This window comes from Pleurodeles waltl, chromosome 1_1, assembly GCF_031143425.1.
Source record: "Pleurodeles waltl isolate 20211129_DDA chromosome 1_1, aPleWal1.hap1.20221129, whole genome shotgun sequence".
NCBI classification, from domain to species: Eukaryota; Metazoa; Chordata; class Amphibia; order Caudata; family Salamandridae; genus Pleurodeles; species Pleurodeles waltl.
In genome coordinates this window covers 217256284-217278469 of record NC_090436.1, presented here as the reverse complement: position 1 = coordinate 217278469, position 22186 = coordinate 217256284, and the positions used below count along the sequence as shown (strand labels likewise).

The following is a 22186-nucleotide window of genomic DNA, read 5'->3' as shown; positions in this document are numbered from 1 at the left end:
CCATGTCGACTTAGTCATTTTCTCCCCACCAGCACACACAAGCTGAGAAGCAGTGTGCATGTGCTGAGTGAGGGGTCCCCAGGGTGGCATAAACCATGCTGCAGCCCTTAGAGACCTTCCCTGACATCAGGGCTCTTGGTACCAGGGGTACCAGTTACAAGGGACTTACCTGAGTGCCAGAGTTGTGCCAACTGTGGAGACAAAGGTACAGTTTAGGGAAAGAACACTGGTGCTGGGGCCTGGTTGGCAGGGTCCCAGCACACTTTTCAAATCATAACTTACCATCAGCAAAGGCAAAAAGTCAGGGGGTAACCATGCCAAGGAGGCATTTCCTTACATACTGCCTTTGGTTTCTCATTGTGTTTGAAAATCTTGAAAGGTGAAGGGCCCAGTTTCGAAAGTCTCTTGAAAAAATAGTTTCCTTTCAATTGTAGAAGGAGGAGAAGTAATAATCCTTTCAGTATCCTTACGGAGTTGGATTTTGCACTGTTTATCATCCATCACTTCAAGTATAGGCCTCATTTCTAACGATTCTTCTGCAGTTGGAGCATATTTCTTCCCCACAGGTTTGGGCTCCGAAAGCTTGGAGACTGAATGTTTTAATCAAGCCGAGAATGTCAGCTCGGAAACAGGATGGAAGCTTTTTCAGCCCCGGATGTTGGGTGCTTTGGCTCCTAGGTGGAAGATGGAGGTTTCGGCTCCTTGGTGGAAGCCTCCATCCTTCGAGTCAATCCCAAAACAGGTGTGGAACACTGTCTGGTCAAAGCAGAATGCAGTTTGGTCTTTTTCTATGCCAAAGTCAAGGGTTGGTCATCGAGATGTATTGTTCGGGTCCAACCATGGCCTAGAAGCAGTGGTAAACACAAGACCAGATATGATGACTTTTTGGATGGTTTTTGGTGATGGGAAGGGGCTGGCGTACTCACATACTGTGCCGTTGGAATCACTTGGCTGTCCCCATCGTTGTCGCGGTCGGAATCAATCTGCGATGGAAACTGCAGTCTGAGCTTCTTCTGCACCAAAAATGTTGGGCGTTTGTTCTGTCGACTTGCATGCCATCTCTAACCGACACGCTCTTCGATCCCACAGAGTTTTCTTGTAGCGGAAGGCTCGACACGCCTCACAGGTTTCCTCTTTGTGATCAGGAGAGAGGCAGAGGTTGCACACAGAGTGTTGGTCGGTGTAGGGGAACTGAGTCCGATCCATCAGCCTGCATCAAAGTAGGCCCAAGAAGGGCGTTTAATCGATCCAGACGATACGATCGAGTATAGTCAGAAAAACGTGTTTGAAAAACGATACCGACATTTAGAGAAAAGAGTATCTACCGGAGCAACAGGGAACACGTCCAAACCCAACAGCGGAAAGAAAACAATCTAACAAAGGACTCAATGCCCATGCACACTTTCTCCGAGAGGAGTCACCACTCGATCTCATGATTCCAAAAGCATTATTCGTAGAAAAACAACTTGTAACACTCCGAGCCCAACACTAGATGGCGGACTTAAGCAAAGCATGTGTATCTGCAGCTACACAAGCCATTGAACATACACAAAATAAAATCCCCAGGTTGTACTCTTCATCTGGTACCTTCCCTATTGCTCTTTTCTTCAGACTAGCTTCTCCTTCCTCTTGTATTAGCACAATGCACACTCTGCCTGGCACCTCTCATTTTTGATGGTCATCCTTTTTACTCTATGAAGTTTACATGTTATAATATTCAGTACCCACTTGTCTGAAGCAATCTTCTCCCATGCACAAAAAAGCCTTCTAGTATGCCTTTAAAGGTGCTGACTATTTAGAGGTTCATTGTTTGAGAGTCATTTGTTTGATTAGCAAAAGCCCCTTGTGGAATAATCCTTATCTGTCATTCTGGCTTGAAAAGTGTCTCTACTGTGCAGGTTGAAGCCATTGTGGAGTTGCCTCCTCACCCCAGTTTTGGACAGTATGACTGTTGCTGCTGGAAAGGTGGGCATGCTGTAATTCTTTGTTGCACCTACATGAAAAAGGCTTTCAAATAGGTGCAACAAAGGTTCTCCCATTAGGTTTGCAGCGTTATCCTTTATCATTTAATGTACCAACCGATCCAGCACCTGTCTAATGAAAATGTCACTTACCCAGTGTACATCTGTTCGTGGCATCAGTCGCTGAGATTCACATGGTCTGCATTAGCTCGCCATCTGGTGTTGGGTCGGAGTGTTACAAGTTGTTTTTCTTCGAAGAAGTGTTTTCGAGTCACTGGACCGAGTGGCTCCTCCTTCTGTGCTCATTGCGCATGGGCGTCGACTCCATCTTCGATTGTTTTCCCCGCAGAGGGTGAGGTAGGAGTTGTACTATAGTAATAGTGCCCGCGCAATGAAATGTGTAAGTATGTACCTATTAAAGGTTTAAATAATATATATACAAATGTACAAAATTGAAGGTAACTTCTGAACTGCTACAGGCTTCCGGGGAGGTGGGTGGGCCCATGTGAATCTCAGCGACTGATGCCACGAACAGATGTACACTGGGTAAGTGACATTTTCAGTTCGATGGCATCTGTCGCTGTAGATACACATGGTCTGCATAGACTAGTAAGCAGTTATTTCCCCATAAGCGGTAGATTAGCCTGTAGGAGTAGAAGTTGTCTGAAATAGAGTTCTTAATACAGCTTGACCTACTGCGGCTTGTTGTGCGGATAGCACATCTATACAGTAGTGTTTGGTGAATGTGTGAGGCGTAGACCATGTGGCTGCCTTACATATTTCATGCATTGGGATGTTTCCTAAAAAGGCCATTGAAGCACCTTTTTTCCTGGTTGAATGTGCCCTGGGAGTAATGGGCAGTTGTCTTTTTGCTTTAAGGTAGCAGATTTGGATGCATTTAACAATCCATCTGGCTATACCTTGTTTTGATATTGGGTTACCTGCATGAGGTTTTTGGAATGCAATAAATAGCTGTTTAGTCTTTCTGATGTTCTTTGTTCTGTCAATGTAGTACATTAATGCTCTTTTGACATCTAATGTATGTAGTGCTCTTTCGGCCACAGAATCTGGCTGTGGGAAAAAAACAGGTAGTTCTACCGTTTGATTTAGATGGAACGGTGAAATAACTTTTGGTAAAAATTTTGGATTAGGTCGTAGGACGACCTTATTTTTATGTATTTGTATAAAAGGTTCCTGTGTTGTGAACGCTTGAATTTCACTTACTCTTCTCAGAGATGTAATGGCGATGAGAAAGGCAACTTTCCAGGTTAGGAATTGTATTCCGCAAGAGTGCATGGGTTCGAAAGGTGGGCCCATGAGTCTTGTTAGGACCACGTTTAGGTTCCATGAAGGAACAGGTGGTGTTCTTTGTGGTATAATTCTTTTAAGACCTTCTATGAATGCTTTGATGACTGGTATCCTATACAAGGAAGTTGAATAGGTAGTCTGCAGGTATGCAGATAGTGCTGCAAGGTGTATTTTAATAGAAGAGAAGGCTAGCCTTGCTTTTTGTAAATGGAGCAAGTAATTTATTATATGTTTTGGAGTTGCGTCTAGTGGTTGTATCTGATTATGATGGCAGTAACAAACAAATCTTTTCTACTTACTTGCGTAGCAGTGTCTAGTGGATGGCCTTCTGGCCTGCTTTATGACCTCCATACACTCTTGGCTAAGTTGTAAGTGTCCGAATTCTAGGATTTCAGGAGCCAGATTGCTAGATTCAGCGATGCTGGATCTGGGTGTCTGATCTGTTGGTTGTGTTGCGTTAACAGATCTGGTTTGTTCGGCAGTTTGATGTGGGGTACTACAGAAAGATCTAGCAGTGTTGTGTACCAGGGTTGTCTTGCCCACGTTGGTGCTATTAAAATGAGTTTGAGTTTGTTTTGACTCAATTTGTTCACTAGATAAGGGAGGAGAGGGAGAGGAGGAAAAGCGTAAGCAAATATTCCTGACCAGTTCATCCATAGGGCATTGCCTTGGGATTGCTTGTGTGGGTATCTGGACGCGAAGTTTTGGCATTTTGCGTTCTCTTTTGTTGCAAATAAGTCTATCTGAGGTGTTCCCCAGAGTGTGAAGTAGGTGTTCAGAATTTGTGGGTGGATTTCCCATTCGTGGACTTGTTGGTGATCTCGAGAGAGATTGTCTGCCAGTTGATTCTGGATCCCTGGAATAAACTGTGCTATGAGGCGAATTTGATGGTGGATTGCCCACTTCCATATGTTTTGAGCTAATAAGCTTAACTGCGTTGAATGTGTCCCTCCTTGTTTGTTTAGATAATACATCGTTGTCATGTTGTCTGTTTTGACAAGGATGTATTTGTGGGTTATGATTGGTTGGAAAGCTTTTAGTGCTTGAAAAACTGCTAATAATTCTAGATGATTTATATGCAGTTTTGTTTGATGTATGTTCCATTGTCCTCTTATGGTGTGTTGATTGAGATGTGCTCCCCACCCTGTCATGGAAGCATCTGTTGTTATTACGTACTGTGGCACTGGGTCTTGGAAAGGCCGCCCTTTGTTTAAATTTATACTGTTCCACCATAGAAGCGAGAGGTAAGTTTGGCGGTCTATTAACACCAGATCTAGAAGGTGACCCTGTGCTTGAGACCACTGTGAGGCTAGGCATTGTTGTAAGGGCCTCATGTGCAGTCTTGCGTTGGGGACAATGGCTATGCATGAGGACATCATGCCTAGGAGCTGTAGTATTGTTTTTGCTGGTATTGTTTGATTTGGAGACATGTGTTGAATGACTCTGTTGAAATTGTGAATTCTTTGTGGAGTTGGCGTTGCTACTCCTTTTGTCGTGTCTATTATGGCTCCTAGATATTGCTGTACTTTGCTTGGCTGAATGTTGGATTTTGCAAAGTTGACGGTGAACCCTAGTTTGTAGAGGGTTTGTATGACTTGATTTGTGTGGTTTGAGCATTGTGTGAGCGAACTGGTTTTGATTAGCCAGTCGTCTAGATACGGGAATACATGTATTTGCTGCCTTCTGATGTGTGCAGCGACTACTGCTAGGCATTTTGTGAATACCCTTGGAGCGGTTGTTAAACCGAAAGGCAATACTTTGAATTGGTAATGTATTCCTTTGAATACAAACCTTAGATATTTTCTGTGTGATTGATGTATTGGTATATGGAAATATGCGTCTTTGAGGTCTAGGGTTGTCATGTAGTTGTGTTTTTTGAGCAATGGTAACACTTCTTGTAGTGTGACCATGTGAAAGTGGTCTGATTTGATGAATGTGTTTACTACTCTGAGGTCCAGAATTGGTCTCAGTGTTTTGTCCTTTTTTGGTATCAAGAAGTACAGTGAATAAACTCCTTTGATTATTTGTGTGCTTGGTACTAATTCTATTGCATTTTTTTGCAGTAGTGCTTGAACTTCTATCTCTAGAAGCTGTGAATGGTGTTTTGATAAATTTTGTGATTTTGGTGGTATGTCTGGAGGGAATTGCAGGAATTCTATGCAATAACCATGTTGGATAATTGCTAGGACCCATGTGTCTGTAGTTATTTCCTCCCATGCTTCGTAATATTGACCTATCCTTCCCCCCACTGGTGTTGTGTGGGGGGGGGTGAGTGACGTGTGAGTCACTGCTTGTTGGTAGTGGTTTTGGGGCTTTGAAATCTTCCTCTATTCCTAGGGAATTGCCCTCCTCTATACTGGCCCCGAAAGCCTCCCCTGTACTGTCCCTGGTAGGTGGACGGTGCGGACTGTGAGGTACTGGCTTGTGTGGCCTGACCCCGAAACCCTCCTCTAAAAGGTGTTTTGCGGAAGGTGGTATAAGATCCTCTGCTCTGCGGGGAGTAGAGTGCGCCCATGGCCTTGGCAGTGTCAGTGTCCTTTTTGAGCTTTTCTATGGCTGTGTCGACTTCCGGACCGAACAGCATTTTTTCGTTTACTGGCATGTTAAGTACTGCCTGCTGAATTTCCGGCTTGAATCCAGACATTCTGAGCCATTCGTGCCTACGGATGGTAACCGACGTATTAATGGTCCTTGCGGCTGTGTCTGCTGCATCCATAGAGGAGCGTATTTGATTGTTGGAAATGTTTTGACCTTCTTCAACAACCTGTTTTGCTCTTTTTTGTAGATCTTTTGGGAGATGTTCAATGAGATGCTGCATCTCATCCCAGTGGGCTCTGTCGTATCGCGCTAGCAGCGCTTGTGAGTTTGCGATGCGCCACTGGTTTGCTGCCTGGACAGCGACCCTCTTCCCGGCTGCATCAAACTTTCTGCTTTCTTTATCTGGGGGAGGTGCATCCCCAGAAGTGTGTGAATTTGCCCGTTTTCTGGCAGCCCCTACCACCACAGAATCTGGTGGCAGCTGAGAGGTGATGAATACAGGGTCCGTAGGAGGCGCCTTATATTTTTTGTCCACTCTAGGCGTTACTGCCCTGCTTTTGACTGGCTCTTTGAAGATCTCCTTTGCATGGCGAAGCATGCCTGGGAGCATAGGCAGGCTTTGGTAGGAGCTGTGGGTGGAGGAGAGGGTGTTAAATAAAAAGTCATCCTCTACTTGTTCAGAGTGTAGTTCCACATTATGGAACTGAGCTGCTCTAGCCACCACTTGTGAATAGGCTGTGCTGTCCTCAGGTGGTGATGGCCTAGTTGGGTATGTGTCTGGGCTGTTATCAGACACTGGTGCATCGTACAAGTCCCATGCGTCTTGATCTTGGTCGTCGTGGCTCATGGCGGTGTGAGCTGGCGAATGTGACGGGGTGTAAGTTGGTGAAGCCGGAGTTACAGGTGGAGGCGAGGGAGGAGGTGTTACCGTCTTTGCTGTTTGTTGCTGAGGAGCCTCTCGTGCTACAAACTGAAGTGTTCTCTTTCTTTTGACAGGTGGAAGGGTACTGATCTTCCCTGTCCCCTGCTGAATAAAGATACGCTTTTGCGTGTGATCCACTTCAGTGGATTGCAGTTCCTGTTCGAATCTGTGTCTTTTCATTTGTGAAGACATAGAAAGTTCTTCAGTATAGGAGCCTGAAACTGGGTCTGTTGGTGCTTTTTTCGGCTCCGAAAACCCTGTTGTTTGTTTTTTCGGCTCCGAGGTAACCTTCCTCTTCTTTTGTGCCGAAAAATCTTGGCCTCTATGATCTTCGGCGCCACTGTCTCGGCGTCGATCCGTGTCGACACCGAACTCTCGGTGTCGATGCTTCTCTTTAGCACTCTCTCGGTCCCGAGGAGGCTGCGTGCCGGTGTCTCGACCGGAGTCGGACGATCTCGACACTGAATGGGCCTTTTTCGGTGCCGACTGTAGGTCACCGTGAATTTGGGTTGAGCCATGGCCGGTTGGCAGTGGCGTCCCCTGGGCCTTTTTGCCTTTTTTAAGTTCTGATCTTGACGTCTTACTCACAGTTTTTGGATGGTCGAGTTCGTCGGAGTCTGAATCCTGGATGGAAAAGGATTCCTCCTGTTCCTCTTCTGTCTCGAACTGTCGATGCTCTTTTGGCGTGGACGCCATCTGCAGTCTTCTCGCTCGACGGTCGCGCAGAGTTTTTCGGGACCGGAACGCCCGACAGGCCTCACAGGATTCTTCGCTGTGCTCGGGTGACAGGCACAGGTTACAGACCGAGTGTTGGTCCGTATAAGGATATTTGTTGTGGCATTCAGGGCAGAATCGAAACGGGGTCCGTTCCATCGGCGTTGTTCTCCACTCGGTCGGGCCGACTAGGCCCCGACGGTGTGCCGAAATCTACCCCGAAGGGCACCGAAGCGCTTCGATGTTCAATGCGTTGTCGTATGTGTTTATCTCGAACCGGATCGCAACGATACCGTCGAAAATCTTCCGTTTTCAGCTATCTTTCCGTTCCGAAACTCGGAGCGACAGGAACACGTCCGAACCCGATGGCGGAAAGAAAACAATCGAAGAAGGAGTCGACGCCCATGCGCAATGAGCACAGAAGGAGGAGCCACTCGGTCCAGTGACTCGAAAACACTTCTTCGAAGAAAAACAACTTGTAACACTCCGACCCAACACCAGATGGCGAGCTAATGCAGACCATGTGTATCTACAGCGAGAGATGCCATCGAACATAGATTTTCTCCTGTGAAGGGCAAGTTGATGACATTAACTTGCATTTCAGGCTTTAAGCCTAAATGTGATGGCCAGAAGAAACAATTTTAAATGTTGACAATCTCAACTAAAAACTGTAAACGAAGAACTCATCAGAAATATTCTCAACATATTTTTACTGTTCTCTCACAATTGGATGATGGTCTTTGGGAGGAGAGTCTCTACTAAGGAACAAGATTCAACGTGCTCTAATTGGACACCTAATGTGTTTGCTGTTCTCCTCATCAAACATGATATAAGGAAAGGTTGTTTGGCAGTCAGAGTTTCAATAGGCAGGAATTTACTTCCTCCTGTGGGCAGTCTCCACATCTGACTTACATAGTCGTCCTTGAAAGCTTTCTTCTGGTGGGAGATTGTACATTAATCTTAAAATCTTCCTGTGACACTTGTGGTTCAGGAGCTGCTGAAGCAGACTCTTTCGGGTCCATCGCAGTATATTGTCTAGGACTCAGTAGTTCTATAAAATAATGTAATTTTTTTTTAGTGTGTCAAATGGTATTCTTTTGCAGCAATGCTATTTCGACCTCAATTAACACTTATTCCTTTTAACATCAGTGAACTACTCTTCCTCCTGGAAAGTGCTGGAACATCTATTCCTTAATAAAGTTCTATTTCCCTGATCACAATCCTTTTTCAGGATTGAGAGAGCGTGTGAGGGTTTGTCTGCACTTGTGTCTTGTTTTCGACCCAGAAGGCTCTTAGGTCTTTGAGGTAGTTTCAACTGACTGATGAATACTTCAATGTCAACAACAGCTTGCTTGGTTCTAGGCATGGTTTTAAAAGCTTGGCTTTAGGCATGGTTTATACAACTTGGCTGCACCATGACCAGGAGGCACTGCTGTTGTACACATGCATGAACCCTTTCACTACAGGTCACTGCACTAGGTCACTGTAAGTCACCGCTATGGCAGGCCCCACTAGCTCAGAGGGCAGGGTTCAGGTACCTGTGTGCCCCTATGAACTCCGGCTCCACTACTCCGGAGTTTTTAAGTGCGGGAAGCCTTTTTTACCAGTGTACTACACACAGGTGTACCTGTGCCCAACTACATAGTGGTAACTCAGAACCTGGACATGTTTAGTATCAAACATGTAGGAATAATATCTCAATATTGTTGTCAGTATTGGTTGTATGATTTCATGCACTCTAGGGGCTCGTTAGAGGACCCCCAGCATTGATCTTACTAGTCTTATGGGGTTTTCTGGGCGGCCTGTGCTGCTCCCACCCCTCTGACAGGTTTCTGCCCTCTTGCTGCTTGACCAGCTCAGGCAGAGGAAGGCAGAACAGAGGATTTCCCTGTGAGGGAGAGAGGTAACACCCTCTTCCTTGGAAATAGGTGTTACATGGCTTGGGAGGGGTAGCCTCCCCAAACCACCGGTATGCTTTGAAGGGCACATCCTTGCACCAGCCCAGGGACCCCTGCTCCCTGCTCTGGCGCAAAACTTGACAATGAAAAGGGAAGTGACCACTTCCCTGTCCATCACCACCCCAGGGGTGGTGCCTAGAGCTCCTCCAGGTGGTTCTGCCATCTTGAATCCAAGGTAGGCAGAGGCCCCTGTGAGCATCTGAGTGGCCAGGTCAGGCAGGTGACGTTACAGCCCCCTCCTAGTAGGTGGTCACCCTTCTAGGTGACCAATCTCCCTTCTTGGGCTATTTAGGGTCTCCCTCTCAGGTGGGTCCTCAGATTCGACGTGCAAGATTCCAGCAGGACTCCTCTGCATCTTTTACTTAATTTTCTCACCACCGGCACTGCAACTGGACCCTCCAGGAACCGACAATCTGCAGCGATGTCTCTGCTCTGCAACATTGTTTCTCCAGCTCCTTCCACCAACTGCAACATTTCCCTGGTTGTGCATCCTCTGAGGGCGACAAGTCTTCAGCCTGCATAAGAAGTAAGAAGGAATCACCCTTGGAGCGAAGGGATCACTCCCCTGCATTTGCAGGCACCAACTGCAATGACTGGCTGCATGGATCTTCTCTCCTCTGAAACTGCGTGGATCCTTCATTACAGGTGGTGGTCTGGAGTGGTCCCCTTGGTCCTCTCTACCAGCTGTCCAACTTGGGAGACGGTAAGCACTTGCCTCTCCTTGAGGACAGTACCTCTGTGCACTGTGACTCTTGCAGCTATCAAGGCTTGTTTGTACCTCCTCCAAGGGATCTTCAGGCTCCCTGTAGCCCTGGCCCCCAGCACTCCTTCCTGCAAAGCACAGTTTCCTGCTTGCTAGCGACGCAGGACTCCTCTTTAGGAGTGCTGAAGGAGCATTACTGTGACTCCAGTGCTGTATGCCCGTGGGTTGCCCGTGGGTTGCCTGTGGGGGCTGCCGCCTCCTTCTTGTGACCCTCCCATCTGCTGAGGGTCACCTCGGACTCCCCTCCTTGGGTCGAGTCCCCTGTGCCTTGATGGTCTTCTTCAGCCTTGCAAAACCTTCTCTGACTCTTGCATATGGTTGTTTTCCAGCGCCACTGACTGCATCACGACCGCCGACGTGGGGAAACACTTGCATCACTTCTGGAACTCCTCTTCTGCTTGTGTGTCTCACTGTTGTCTTTCTTGATTCGCAGATGACCCAGTCCTGCATCCACAGAAGGGTGGGTAGTGACTCCAAATCAAACTGGACTTGGTCCCCTTCTTTTGCAGGTCCTCTTCTGTCAGGCTCTACCACTGGTTTCTTCCAGTCTTGTCTGAGTCTTGCACAGTCCTTTTACAAAGTCCTCCTGTTGGTTTTTGGGATAACCAGGTAATTACCTCTTCTCACTGGGGGGGGGGGGGGGAGCACCCTCGTACTTACCTCTTGGGGTTCCTAGCTTCTCCAGCTTCCCTCTATTGATTCCACTTCCTTGGGTCTGGGACTGCCTTTTACATTTCACGTTTTTGGCATATGGTTTGGCCCTACCCTAGGGCCATCACTATTTAATATTGCTTTTACCAATGCTTATTGCTTTCTATGCTATTTCCTGACTGCTAATGTGTATATAATAGTGTGCTTACTTACCTCCAGTTGGGGTATTGCATATTCAGTATTTTATTATTTGTGTTAACATAATAAAGTACCTTTATTTTTGTAACACTGCGATTCTGTCATGTGTATGAGTGCTATGACTATAGTGGTAATACACAAGCTTTGCAGGTCTCCTAGATAAGTCTTGGTTGCTCATTCGCAGCTTCCTCTAGAGAGCCCTGGCTTCCTAGCCACCGCCTACACTTCACTAATAGGGGATACCTGCTATAAGGTGATAACACCAGAGATGGTCACCACACACTAGGCCAGCTTCCTACATCCCCCAACTAGTGTGTGTACATATGTTCTGCATTTTTTTAAATATGTACCAAATACCTAATCCCACCGATGCTAAATACTCTACATTGGCTCCTTACTGCTCTCTTTGGAGCTCTTTCTTTTAGTCGATCATTTCTCTCTGATCTTAGATCCGTCAGTGATACCTGCTTTTCCTGTGCCATAAATTAATGTTCTTAACCAGGAATCTCTCTTATTCAATGTTCTTAGTAACAGGGCCTCATATGCTGTACAGCCCTGCTAACTGTGGTCTTTAGGGAGGCGTACATTACACACCTTAGACGTCTTCTAGTGCAGAATATAAATGGTGTGTTTCCTATTCCTCCAGTCATATATCTGAGAAGAGACTCAAAGGCAGTTGTCAACCCCAACTCCACTCTGACCCTCTTGATGAAAATGAGTTACTTACCTGTAACTGCAGTTCTCCAGTATTGGTATCTTTCATAGATTCACATGCTTGAATCATCCCGTTGTCGAGATGGGAGCCTCACAGTAAATTTAAATACATAAAGCAGTAAGTCAGTAAAAGTAAAACCAGTAGGCCCCAGTAGGCCTCTTAGGGTATTTTACAGTCTATCCACTTTGTTTTGTGAAAAGACCCAAACTTCCGTATCAACCAATCAGGATTCAGCCCCTCTCAAACACTCCCAACAGAGGCTGAATTCCCTCAGATTTTCTAGTAGGAGTGTGAAGTTTAATATCTGTATAATAGGAGAGCCTCTGAGGGGAGGTGGGTGGGTCGCATGTGAATCTATGAAAGATACCAATACTGGAGAACTGCAGTTACAGGTAAGTAACTAATTTTCTTATCCAGTATTGGATCTTTCATAGATTCACATGCTTGAATCAGAATAACGAGCAGTAATGTCTTCTTAATTAGTAAATTACATTGACTGTAATTTTATCGTAATTTTATAAGTGATGTGACTCACATTAGTTCAGCTTTATACATCCACGTAAATATCTATATATAAACACACACACACACACACACACACACATATATATATATATATATATATACATATCTATATATATCTCCATAGATATCTGAATAGAAGAGCAATAAAAGCTGTGTGGCAGAAAGTCCTGACACAATCTGTTTTATTATTTTGAAGTCTACGACAAGTTAACACAATACAGGGAGTGCAGAATTATTAGGCAAATGAGTATTTTGACCACATCATCCTCTTTATGCATGTTGTCTTACTCCAAGCTGTATAGGCTCGAAAGCCTACTACCAATTAAGCATATTAGGTGATGTGCATCTCTGTAATGAGAAGGGGTGTGGTCTAATGACATCAACACCCTATATCAGGTGTGCATAATTATTAGGCAACTTCCTTTCCTTTGGCAAAATGGGTCAAAAGAAGGACTTGACAGGCTCAGAAAAGTCAAAAATAGTGAGATATCTTGCAGAGGGATGCAGCACTCTTAAAATTGCAAAGCTTCTGAAGCGTGATCATCGAACAATCAAGCGTTTCATTCAAAATAGTCAACAGGGTCGCAAGAAGCGTGTGGAAAAACCAAGGCGCAAAATAACTGTCCATGAACTGAGAAAAGTCAAGCGTGCAGCTGCCACGATGCCACTTGCCACCAGTTTGGCCATATTTCAGAGCTGCAACATCACTGGAGTGCCCAAAAGCACAAGGTGTGCAATACTCAGATACATGGCCATGGTAAGAAAGGCTGAAAGACTACCACCACTGAACAAGACACACGCTGAAACGTCAAGACTGGGCCAAGAAATATCTCAAGACTGATTTTTCTAAGGTTTTATGGACTGATGAAATGAGAGTGAGTCTTGATGGGCCAGATGGATGGGCCCGTGGCTGGATTGGTAAAGGGCAGAGAGCTCCAGTCCGACTCAGATGCCAGCAAGGTGGAGGTGGAGTACTGGTTTGGGCTGGTATCATCAAAGATGAGCTTGTGGGGCCTTTTCGGGTTGAGGATGGAGTCAAGCTCAACTCCCAGTCCTACTGCCAGTTCCTGGAAGACACCTTCTTCAAGCAGTGGTACAGGAAGAAGTCTGCATCCTTCAAGAAAAACATGATTTTCATGCAGGACAATGCTCCATCACACGCGTCCAAGTACTCCACAGCGTGGCTGGCAAGAAAGGGTATAAAAGAAGGAAATCTAATGACATGGCCTCCTTGTTCACCTGATCTGAACCCCATTGAGAACCTGTGGTCCATCATCAAATGTGAGATTTACAAGGAGGGAAAACAGTACACCTCTCTGAACAGTGTCTGGGAGGCTGTGGTTGCTGCTGCACGCAATGTTGATGGTGAACAGATCAAAACACTGACAGAATCCATGGATGGCAGGCTTTTGAGTGTCCTTGCAAAGAAAGGTGGCTATATTGGTCACTGATTTGTTTTTGTTTTGTTTTTGAATGTCAGAAATGTATACTTGTGAATGTTGAGATGTTATATTGGTTTCACTGGTAATAATAAATAATTGAAATGGGTATATATTTTTTTTTGTTAAGTTGCCTAATAATTATGCACAGTGATAGTCACCTGCACACACAGATATCCCCCTAACATAGCTAAAACTAAAAACAAACTAAAAACTACTTCCAAAAATATTCAGCTTTGATATTAATGAGTTTTTTGGGTTCATTGAGAACATGGTTGTTGCTCAATAATAAAATTAATCCTCAAAAATACAACTTGCCTAATAATTCTGCACTCCCTGTATAACAAAGCGAATAATCTGAAGCACATAATTAGAGTAAAACACACTGTGATATAAAATTAGATATTAACGAGACTAAGAACCAATATCGAACATACCTCGAGTGTGGTGGTGGGATGTGTAAGAGGCTCACCTTAACGAAATAGATGCCTCAGCACTGCCTGTCCCACTGCTGAATCGTCGTTGTTAGTTTCCTCGAGACAGTAATGCCTCGTAAATGTATGCTGGCTGGACCATGTTGCTGCTCTACAGATGCTAGGTAGTGGTACACCTGCAAAGAGTGCAGCTGAAGTGGCTAACGATCTTGTAGAGTGGGCTCTCACCTTGGTGTGGAGCGGTTTTCCTGCTTTTGAATGGCAGAATTGAATTGCCAGGCCAATCCATCTTGCTATAGTCTGTTTGGACACCGCGTGCCCCTTTCTTGTTCCGCCAAATGCTACAAATAATTGATCAGACTGGCGGATGGCTAGAGTTTTCTGTAGATAGAACTTTAAAGGGAATGTAATGTTTTTTCTGCTACTGTTTGTGGATTTGGAAAAAAGGTTTTTAAGATGACTGGTTCATTCAAGTGAAACGTTGAGGGAACTTTCGGGATGAATTTAGGATTTGTTCACAGGATCACACCTGAGTTTGTGAATTGGAGGAAAGGCTGTTTGACGGTGAAAGCCTGAATGTCGCGGACTCTTTTGGCTGAAGTAAGAGCTAGCAGTAACGCTGTTTTCCATGAAATGAATTTTAGATCAGCTTTGTGGATCGGCTCAAAAGGAGCTTTCATGAGCTGCATCAACACAACATTCAGGGACCATAGTGGTGGAGGCTTTCTAACTGGCGGGAAGACCCGAAAAAGGCCCTTCATGAATTGCTTGACAATTCTTGTGGAACACAATGAGACTGTCTGGTGATCTGCGGTATCTGGAGATTGCTGCCAGATGTACCCGAATGGAGGAATATGCAAGTCCTGATTTTGCCAGGAGCAGGAGATATGGAAGTATCTGTTCCGGAGTAGAGGACAAAGGATGTATATCTTCTGCTGCACACCATATACAAAAACGTTTCCATTTAAGCTTATAGGTTTTGTTGGTAGTGTCAGCTCTAGCTTTTGCTAAGATGTCTCTACACTCCGGGGAAATGTTGAGATTCAAATATTCATTGTATTCAGGAGCCAAGCCGACAAATGAAGAGACAACGGATCTGGGTGTCTGACTTGTCCCTGGTGCATCGTTAAAAGAGTCGGACTCTGTCTGAGTCGTAGATGTGGCCGTTCGGAGAGCATGAGGAGCTCTGTGTACCAGACTTGTCTGGGCCATCTGGGTGTTATGAGCAGAGTTATGAGCAGAAGGCGACACCCCTCCGACTTCAGTTTGTTGATGACTCTCGGAATGAGCGGGATCGGAGGAAAAGCGTAGGCATAAACTCCGGACCATCTCATCGAAAACGCATTCCCCCACAAATCTTTTTGGGGAAGCCAACTTGCGTAGAACTGGCATTTCTTGTTCTCGAGAGTGGCAAATAGGTCTAGGTTCGGTTTGCCCCATAATAGAAAAAGGCTGTTGAGAGTTTTTTGGTCTAGCTCCCACTCGTGATAAGGAATCACTGTCCTGCTCAGGGTGTCTGCTAGAACATTGGTTTGTCCTGGCACATGCACCGCTTTGAGTGATATATTGTGCTTGATGGCCCATGTCCAAACTTGCTGTGCTAGCTGCGAGAGTTGTAGGGATCTCGTGCCTCCTTGCTTGTTTAGATAAAACATGCTGGTTGTGTTGTCTGTCCTGATTAAGACGCTTGAATTTTGTATCTTTGGCAAGAAAGCTTTTAGAGCTAAGAGTATTGCCTTGAGTTCTAGATAATTGATGTGGAGCTGACTCTTTCGCATTCCAGGTTCCGCTGATTTGCAGGTCCTGGCAGTGTGCACCCCATCCTTCGAGAGAGGCATCCGTTGTTACTATGTAACTTGGTGTTTGAAGAAGAAATGACAGTCCGTTTGACAATTGGTTAGAGTTGCCCACCACCTCATGGTGTTCTTCATTAGAGGCGTTATGCGAATCTTGTCTTTGAAGGAACCGTTGACCTGGGTCCATTGTATGTCCAATTGCTCTGGCAGGGGTCGCATGTGGAGCCTGCAATCTGGGACTAGTGGAATGCATGATGATATCATCCTGAGCAATGATTTGTAGATGCTGACTGAAACAAACTTTTTTCTGGAGAGCTTGTCTGCCAAGGAGGTTAACTTTTGTTTCCTCTCATGAGATGGGTACGCTTTGTTGCGGACTGTGTCTAGTATTGCTCCCAAGAAACTTAATACCTGTTTGGGGTGGAGCTGAGATTTCTGGTAGTTGACTACAAACCCCAGGCTGTGTAACAATTGAAGGCAATAGGAGATATGACTTGTTACTTGCGACTTTGAGGGTGCCTTTATAAGCCAGTCGTCCAGGTAAGGGAAGACCTGGATACCTGACTGGCAGAGATGTGCTGCCACCGGAGCCAACATTTTTGTGAAGATTCTGGGGGCTGATTTGAGACCGAATGGGAGAACCCAGCTAATTGTCTGAAGCCAGTGAGAGAAATGTCTATTGCACTGCCTATAATCTCCGCAGAGACCCTTTCTCCCTCCTGCAAGACCTTTTTTGCTTCCACCTTGAAGTCTTCTGGCAGTAGATCTAAAAAGGCAGACATGTCTGCCCACATCTGGCGATCGTACATTCCCAGGATGGTGAGGGAGTTAGCCGCCTTAACTGTGACTGCGGCAACAGAGGAGAATTTCTTGCCGATATTGTCTAATCTCCTTCCTTCCTTGTCTGGGGGAGACGCTATAGGTGCGGAGGGGTTTTTGGAACGTCGCTGAGCCGCCTGTGATATAACAGTCAGGTTTCGGCTGTGAGACTAGACAGGCCGGAGAATCATCTGGGGCCTTGTACTTTTTCTCTAGTCTTGGCATTTGTGAAGGCACTGTTGCCGGATTTTTCATTGCCTTCAAACCCTCCTGCCATAAGAAATCTACAATGGGTATGGCTCTTACAGATCTCTTTGATGGCTCTTTGATGTCGTACAAAAAACATTCGGTTTCATGAGAAACAATTGCAAGGCCAAAACGTTTTGCCGCTCTCTCTATTAAATTATGGGAACCTCCTATGTCCTCTGGAGGAGAATCTACCGGACCTGCTGGCGGTGGAGATGGTGTGGGGACGAGAATCATCCCATTCACTAGCCGCCGAATCTCTTAGCTCACCCTCTTCCCTTTCGTCTGACGAGGGGTGAGCTTCCTGAGTTTGGCTAGTTACCGGTATGCTAGCCTGTGGTGTTTCCGAAAGATTAGTAGTCTGAGTGTGCCGAGGTGTCTGGTAGCTCTCAGGTCTAGGTGGCGTGGACTGAGTTGATGGTGGAAACCTTTTATAGTAGTCATTCAACATATATTGTAGATCTGCTACTAGTGTGCTAGGCATAGCGATGGGCGATGCTTGTTCTGCCTGTGGATAAGATGTTGAGGCATAACTAGGCTGGTAATGCTGATCCTCCTCCTCCTCAAACTCTTGGCATTTGACATTGAGTTGGGACGGGCTACTAGCTGCCCCAAACATTCTGTCGTTTTGAGAGTATGCATCATCGTCATCATCATCTAAAAGATGTTGTGGTGGATATGGCAACACTTTACTTGGTGAGGTATGCATTGGCAGAATATTAGATGCCTTGTCCCCCATGTTAATAAGTGAAAGGGGTAAGAATCTGGTGGAGTCATCCTGATGATATGAGGAATGGTGCGGCGAAGTATCCAGGTAGGTGGATGGCTTATACACTGTTAGTGCTGTGGACGATATGATCGTCGACGGTTCCCTCGTCGACGGTTCCATCATTGACGGCGTCTTCGTCGACGGGTCCTTCGTCGACGGGCCCTTTATAGACGACGGTCGTTTTGCGACGTATCTTCTGTAGGTGCCGTCGTCGGCAGTGCCTTTTAAAACCTCATTGAGAGGTGCTTCGTAGATGGGAGTGCCCTGGTTGATTGGTGAACGCAGGAGGCCTCCGCCGTCAACGATGTGGTTGCCGACGAAGCTTTCTTAAATTTTTTTGCTGTAATTATCGAGACCGGTGTTGTGAACGTCGACGATACTGTAGTAGCTGTTACCGTCGACACCGTCGTCGACGGGGTGGTCGTCGACGGTTGTTTTTTCACCGAAGAGACTTTTTCTGGCTCTTTTTGGGGTGACAGACAGGGATGCCTTTTTTGAGGTGCTTTTTCGATGCAAAGGCGTAGTAGGTTCTGAATGAACCTTTTTTGGCAAATGTTTCAATGTCTCTGAGTGGGAAACATCCTTTTTTGCCTCAGTAGAGACCTGTTTTGTCTTTTTGGGCACCTTCCTTGGTGGTTCATCAGACCCTCCACTTCTCTCACCTGTTCTTTTCTGAGGGCGAGAAGTCTGTGATGACGCTTCGCTGTCGTCTGAGGAAGGATGTTCTATGGCTTTCTGTTTTTGCAGCCATAAGAGAAGTCTACCCTCACGGTCTTTGAGGGTTTTTTGACTAAAGGTGCGACAGATTTTGCAGTCTCTCACCTTGTGGTCTGGATGGAGGCAGTAGATACACTTCTTGTGGGGGTCATCAACATGCAGTCGCTTCTTCCCACAATTGTCACAGTCTCTGAACAGACCCTTCTTTGTCTTTTCAGACATGGTAAAGCTGTGGAGCTAGTTTCCTGAGAGAAAACAATCTTCAGTCAGAAATAAGGAAAAACTGAGCAGAGCTCAGGGAGACTCCCTTCACATGACGTGCAGTAGAAAATCTGAGGGAATTCAGACTCTGTTGGGAGTGTTTGGGAGGGGCTGAATCCTGATTGGTTGATACAGACGTTTGGGTCTTTTCACAAAACAAAGTGGATAGACTGTAAAATACCCTATGAGGCCTACTGGGGCCCACTGGTTTTACTTTTACTGACTTACTGCTTTATGTATTTAAATTTACTGTGAGGCTCCCACCTCGACGACGGGGATGATTTAAGCATGTGAATCTATGAAAGATCCAATACAGGAGAACCTATTTTCTCTGCCAACAATCAATTCTCCTTCAGCCACACCACCGAACTCCATGGGCCGGACCACCACTGCATCCACTTCTCCTTCAAGAAACCCATAACACACCACCACCCACAACAGATTCCCCACCGCAGTTGGAACAAGGTCACCGAAGACCAACTTATCGCGACCCTCTCCCGGAACCCACCCATCGACACCACCGACACTGATGCAGCTGCCTGCAACTTTAGGCAGTGGGTCGACACCTGTGCCAATACTCTTGCCCCAATCAAGAATCCCTCCAACAGACGCACCAACAGAAAGGCCTTCTGGTTTACCGCCGACATCCATGGATTTCAGCAAACCTGCCGAAGACTCGAAAGAAAGTGGCATCAAGATCAGACTCTGGACAACCACACAGCCTTCAAAAACGCCATCCGCAGATACCACCAACTCATCCGAGCTGCCAAGAGAACCGCCTTCAAAGACCAAATCAACAACACACACAGCCACAAGGAGCTCTTCAACATCATAAAGGAACACTCCAACCCCAGCTCCAACACCAACGAAATCCCGACATCCCAAGACCTCTGCGACTCCCTAGCCTCCTACTTCCACCGCAAGATTGCAGACATCCATGACCGCTTCAACACCCAGAACCCCGCCGGCAACCACCAACACAACAGATTCACCTCCGACCAACCTCTTGCTCTCCTGGACCCCCATCAACAACATCATTGAAATCTTGAACACCATCCACTCTGGCTCTCCATCTGACCCCTGCCCTCACCACATCCTCAACAAAGCAAGCTCCGTCATCGCACCCCAACTACGGAAGTTCATCAACAGCTCCTTCGAGTCCACAACATTCCTGGAGAGCTGGAAACATGCCGAGATCAACACCCTCCTCAAAAAACCCAAGGGGGACCCAAAGGACCTCAGGACCTACCGGCTTATCTCCCTACTCCCCTTCCTGGCAAAAGTCATTGAGAAGGCTGTCAACAGACAACTAACCCGCTTCCTTGAGGAGAACTGCACCCTGGACCCTTCCCAATCCGGATTCCACAGCAACCACATTACCAAAAACGCCCTCATCGCCGCCACCGACATCAGAACCATACTGAATAATGGCGAAACCACAGCCCTCATTCTCCTGGACCTCTTGGCCGCGTTCGACACGTCTGCCACCACACCCTACGCTCACGCCTCAGCAATGCAGGAATCCGCAAACCAAGCCCTGGACTGAGTCATCTCCTTTCTCACTGGAAAAAACCAGAGAGTCCGCCTCCCCCAATTCGCTCGGAGGCCACCAAAATCATCTGTGGCATACCACAGAGTTCGTCCCTCAGCCTGACCCTCTTCAACATCTACATGGCCCTGCTCGCTAACATTGCTCAATCCCACAACCTCAACATTATCTCATACGCCGATGATACCCAGCTGATCCTCTCCCTCACCAAGGACTCTGCCAAGACCAACCTCCACGAAGGAATGAAGGCCATCGCCGAATGGATGAAGAGCAGCTGCCTCAAACTAAATTCTGACAAGATGGAAGTCCTCATCTTCGGCTCCACCACCCTCCACATGGGATGACTCCTGGTGGCCTGCCACTCTCGGAGCCACTCCGACTCCCACTGACCACGCACGCAACCTAGGATTCATCTTGGACTCCTCATTATCCATGACCCAGCAAGTCAACGTCATCTTCTCCTCCTGCTTCAACACCCTCTGCATGCTCCGAAAGATCTGCAAATGGATACCTACCAAAACCAGAAGAACAGTCACCCAAGCACTCGTAAGCAGCAAACTGGACTACGGCAATGCCCTCTACGCAGAAACCACAGACAAACTCCAGAAGAGGTTGCAACGCATCCAGAACGCCTCCACACGCCTCATCCAGGACATACCCGCCACATCACAGACCACTTGAAAAACCTGCACTGGCTCCCATTCAACAGGAGAATCACATTCAAGCTCCATACCCACGCTCCCAAAGCACTGCACAGCACCGGACCAGAATACCTCAACAAACGGCTCTCCTTCTACACCCCAACCTGGCATCTCTGCTCCGCCGACCTTGCCCTCGCAACCGTCCCACGCGTCCACAGAAAACTACAACCGGCGGTAGATCATTCTCACACTTCGCCGCCAAAATGTGGAACACTCTTCCCACCCACCTGCGCCAGACCAAAGACCTCCTTACCTTCAGGAAACTTCTCAAGACCTGGCTGTTAGAGCAGTAGCAGCACCTTCCCCAGCCCCCTCACCTTGAAACCTTCACGGGTGAGTAGTGCGCTTTACAAATTCCTGATTGACTGAAATATATATTTTCAGATCCCCCCGTGCTCCCAGTGAGAGAGAATGATCTCCTTAGTTTTCAACATACATCTCTCTTCGTTACTTGTCACTTCCCTCTATGTGCAATTCATAGTTAGTCTTGGAGGTCTCCTTGAATCACATTGCTTTTGACCATTAACCTGAGCTTGACAGCACTTCCAAAGCAACTTTTGGAAAAAAGAATCTTGGAGGCCACATAGTGGGGCACTGTGGGATTATATTCGGAATCAAGGGGGTGTGGGTCGAAATGACTACTAAATAAATAAACATTAAAAAAATAAAAGGAAAATAATTCTGGAGAAGACCCATCTATTAGATGACAAGAAATTGCAGAGCTTGCAAATCTATTAAAGAGTCACAGTCCAACAATAAAGACAACGGACTCAATATATCAGGACTACTAAATGCCATATGGTTCTACAGAATCCCAGTGGGGTGCACTTATGAATGATGATTGTGAAGTAGTGTATTTTGATCATATAAGGGAAAGAAATTGCAGAACCTTTCTTAGTACATCAGGTGAAGAAAAAACACCACCCACAATTCTTTTGTGGTAGACTCTGGTCAGCTATATGGTGACCTCCACTGAAGCTCACAAGTAGCCCAAAACCTTACTTCAGGTATACACCCAGGTAAAGCAAAGTTTCTTGCAATTCTCTTTACAACAGTTCCATTCTTATAGGTCTAATGCTCAAGACTGGTTGGTTCACACACTTTTGAGTATTCTTTCTTTATTCAGAAGGGACTTGTAAACTTTACATCATTAATAGTGTACTCCATGAAAAGACCCCATGCAACTGTGTGAATTATTTACT

General features: G+C 46.3%; 1 protein-coding gene across 17 annotated transcripts in view; it reads right to left on the bottom strand.

Annotated features, from left to right (window-relative positions):
* The window catches only part of NIPBL (NIPBL cohesin loading factor), a 1341000-nt gene that overhangs the window by 284685 nt on the left and 1034129 nt on the right, over nucleotides 1-22186 (bottom strand). The gene's annotated exons all lie outside the window — the stretch shown is intronic.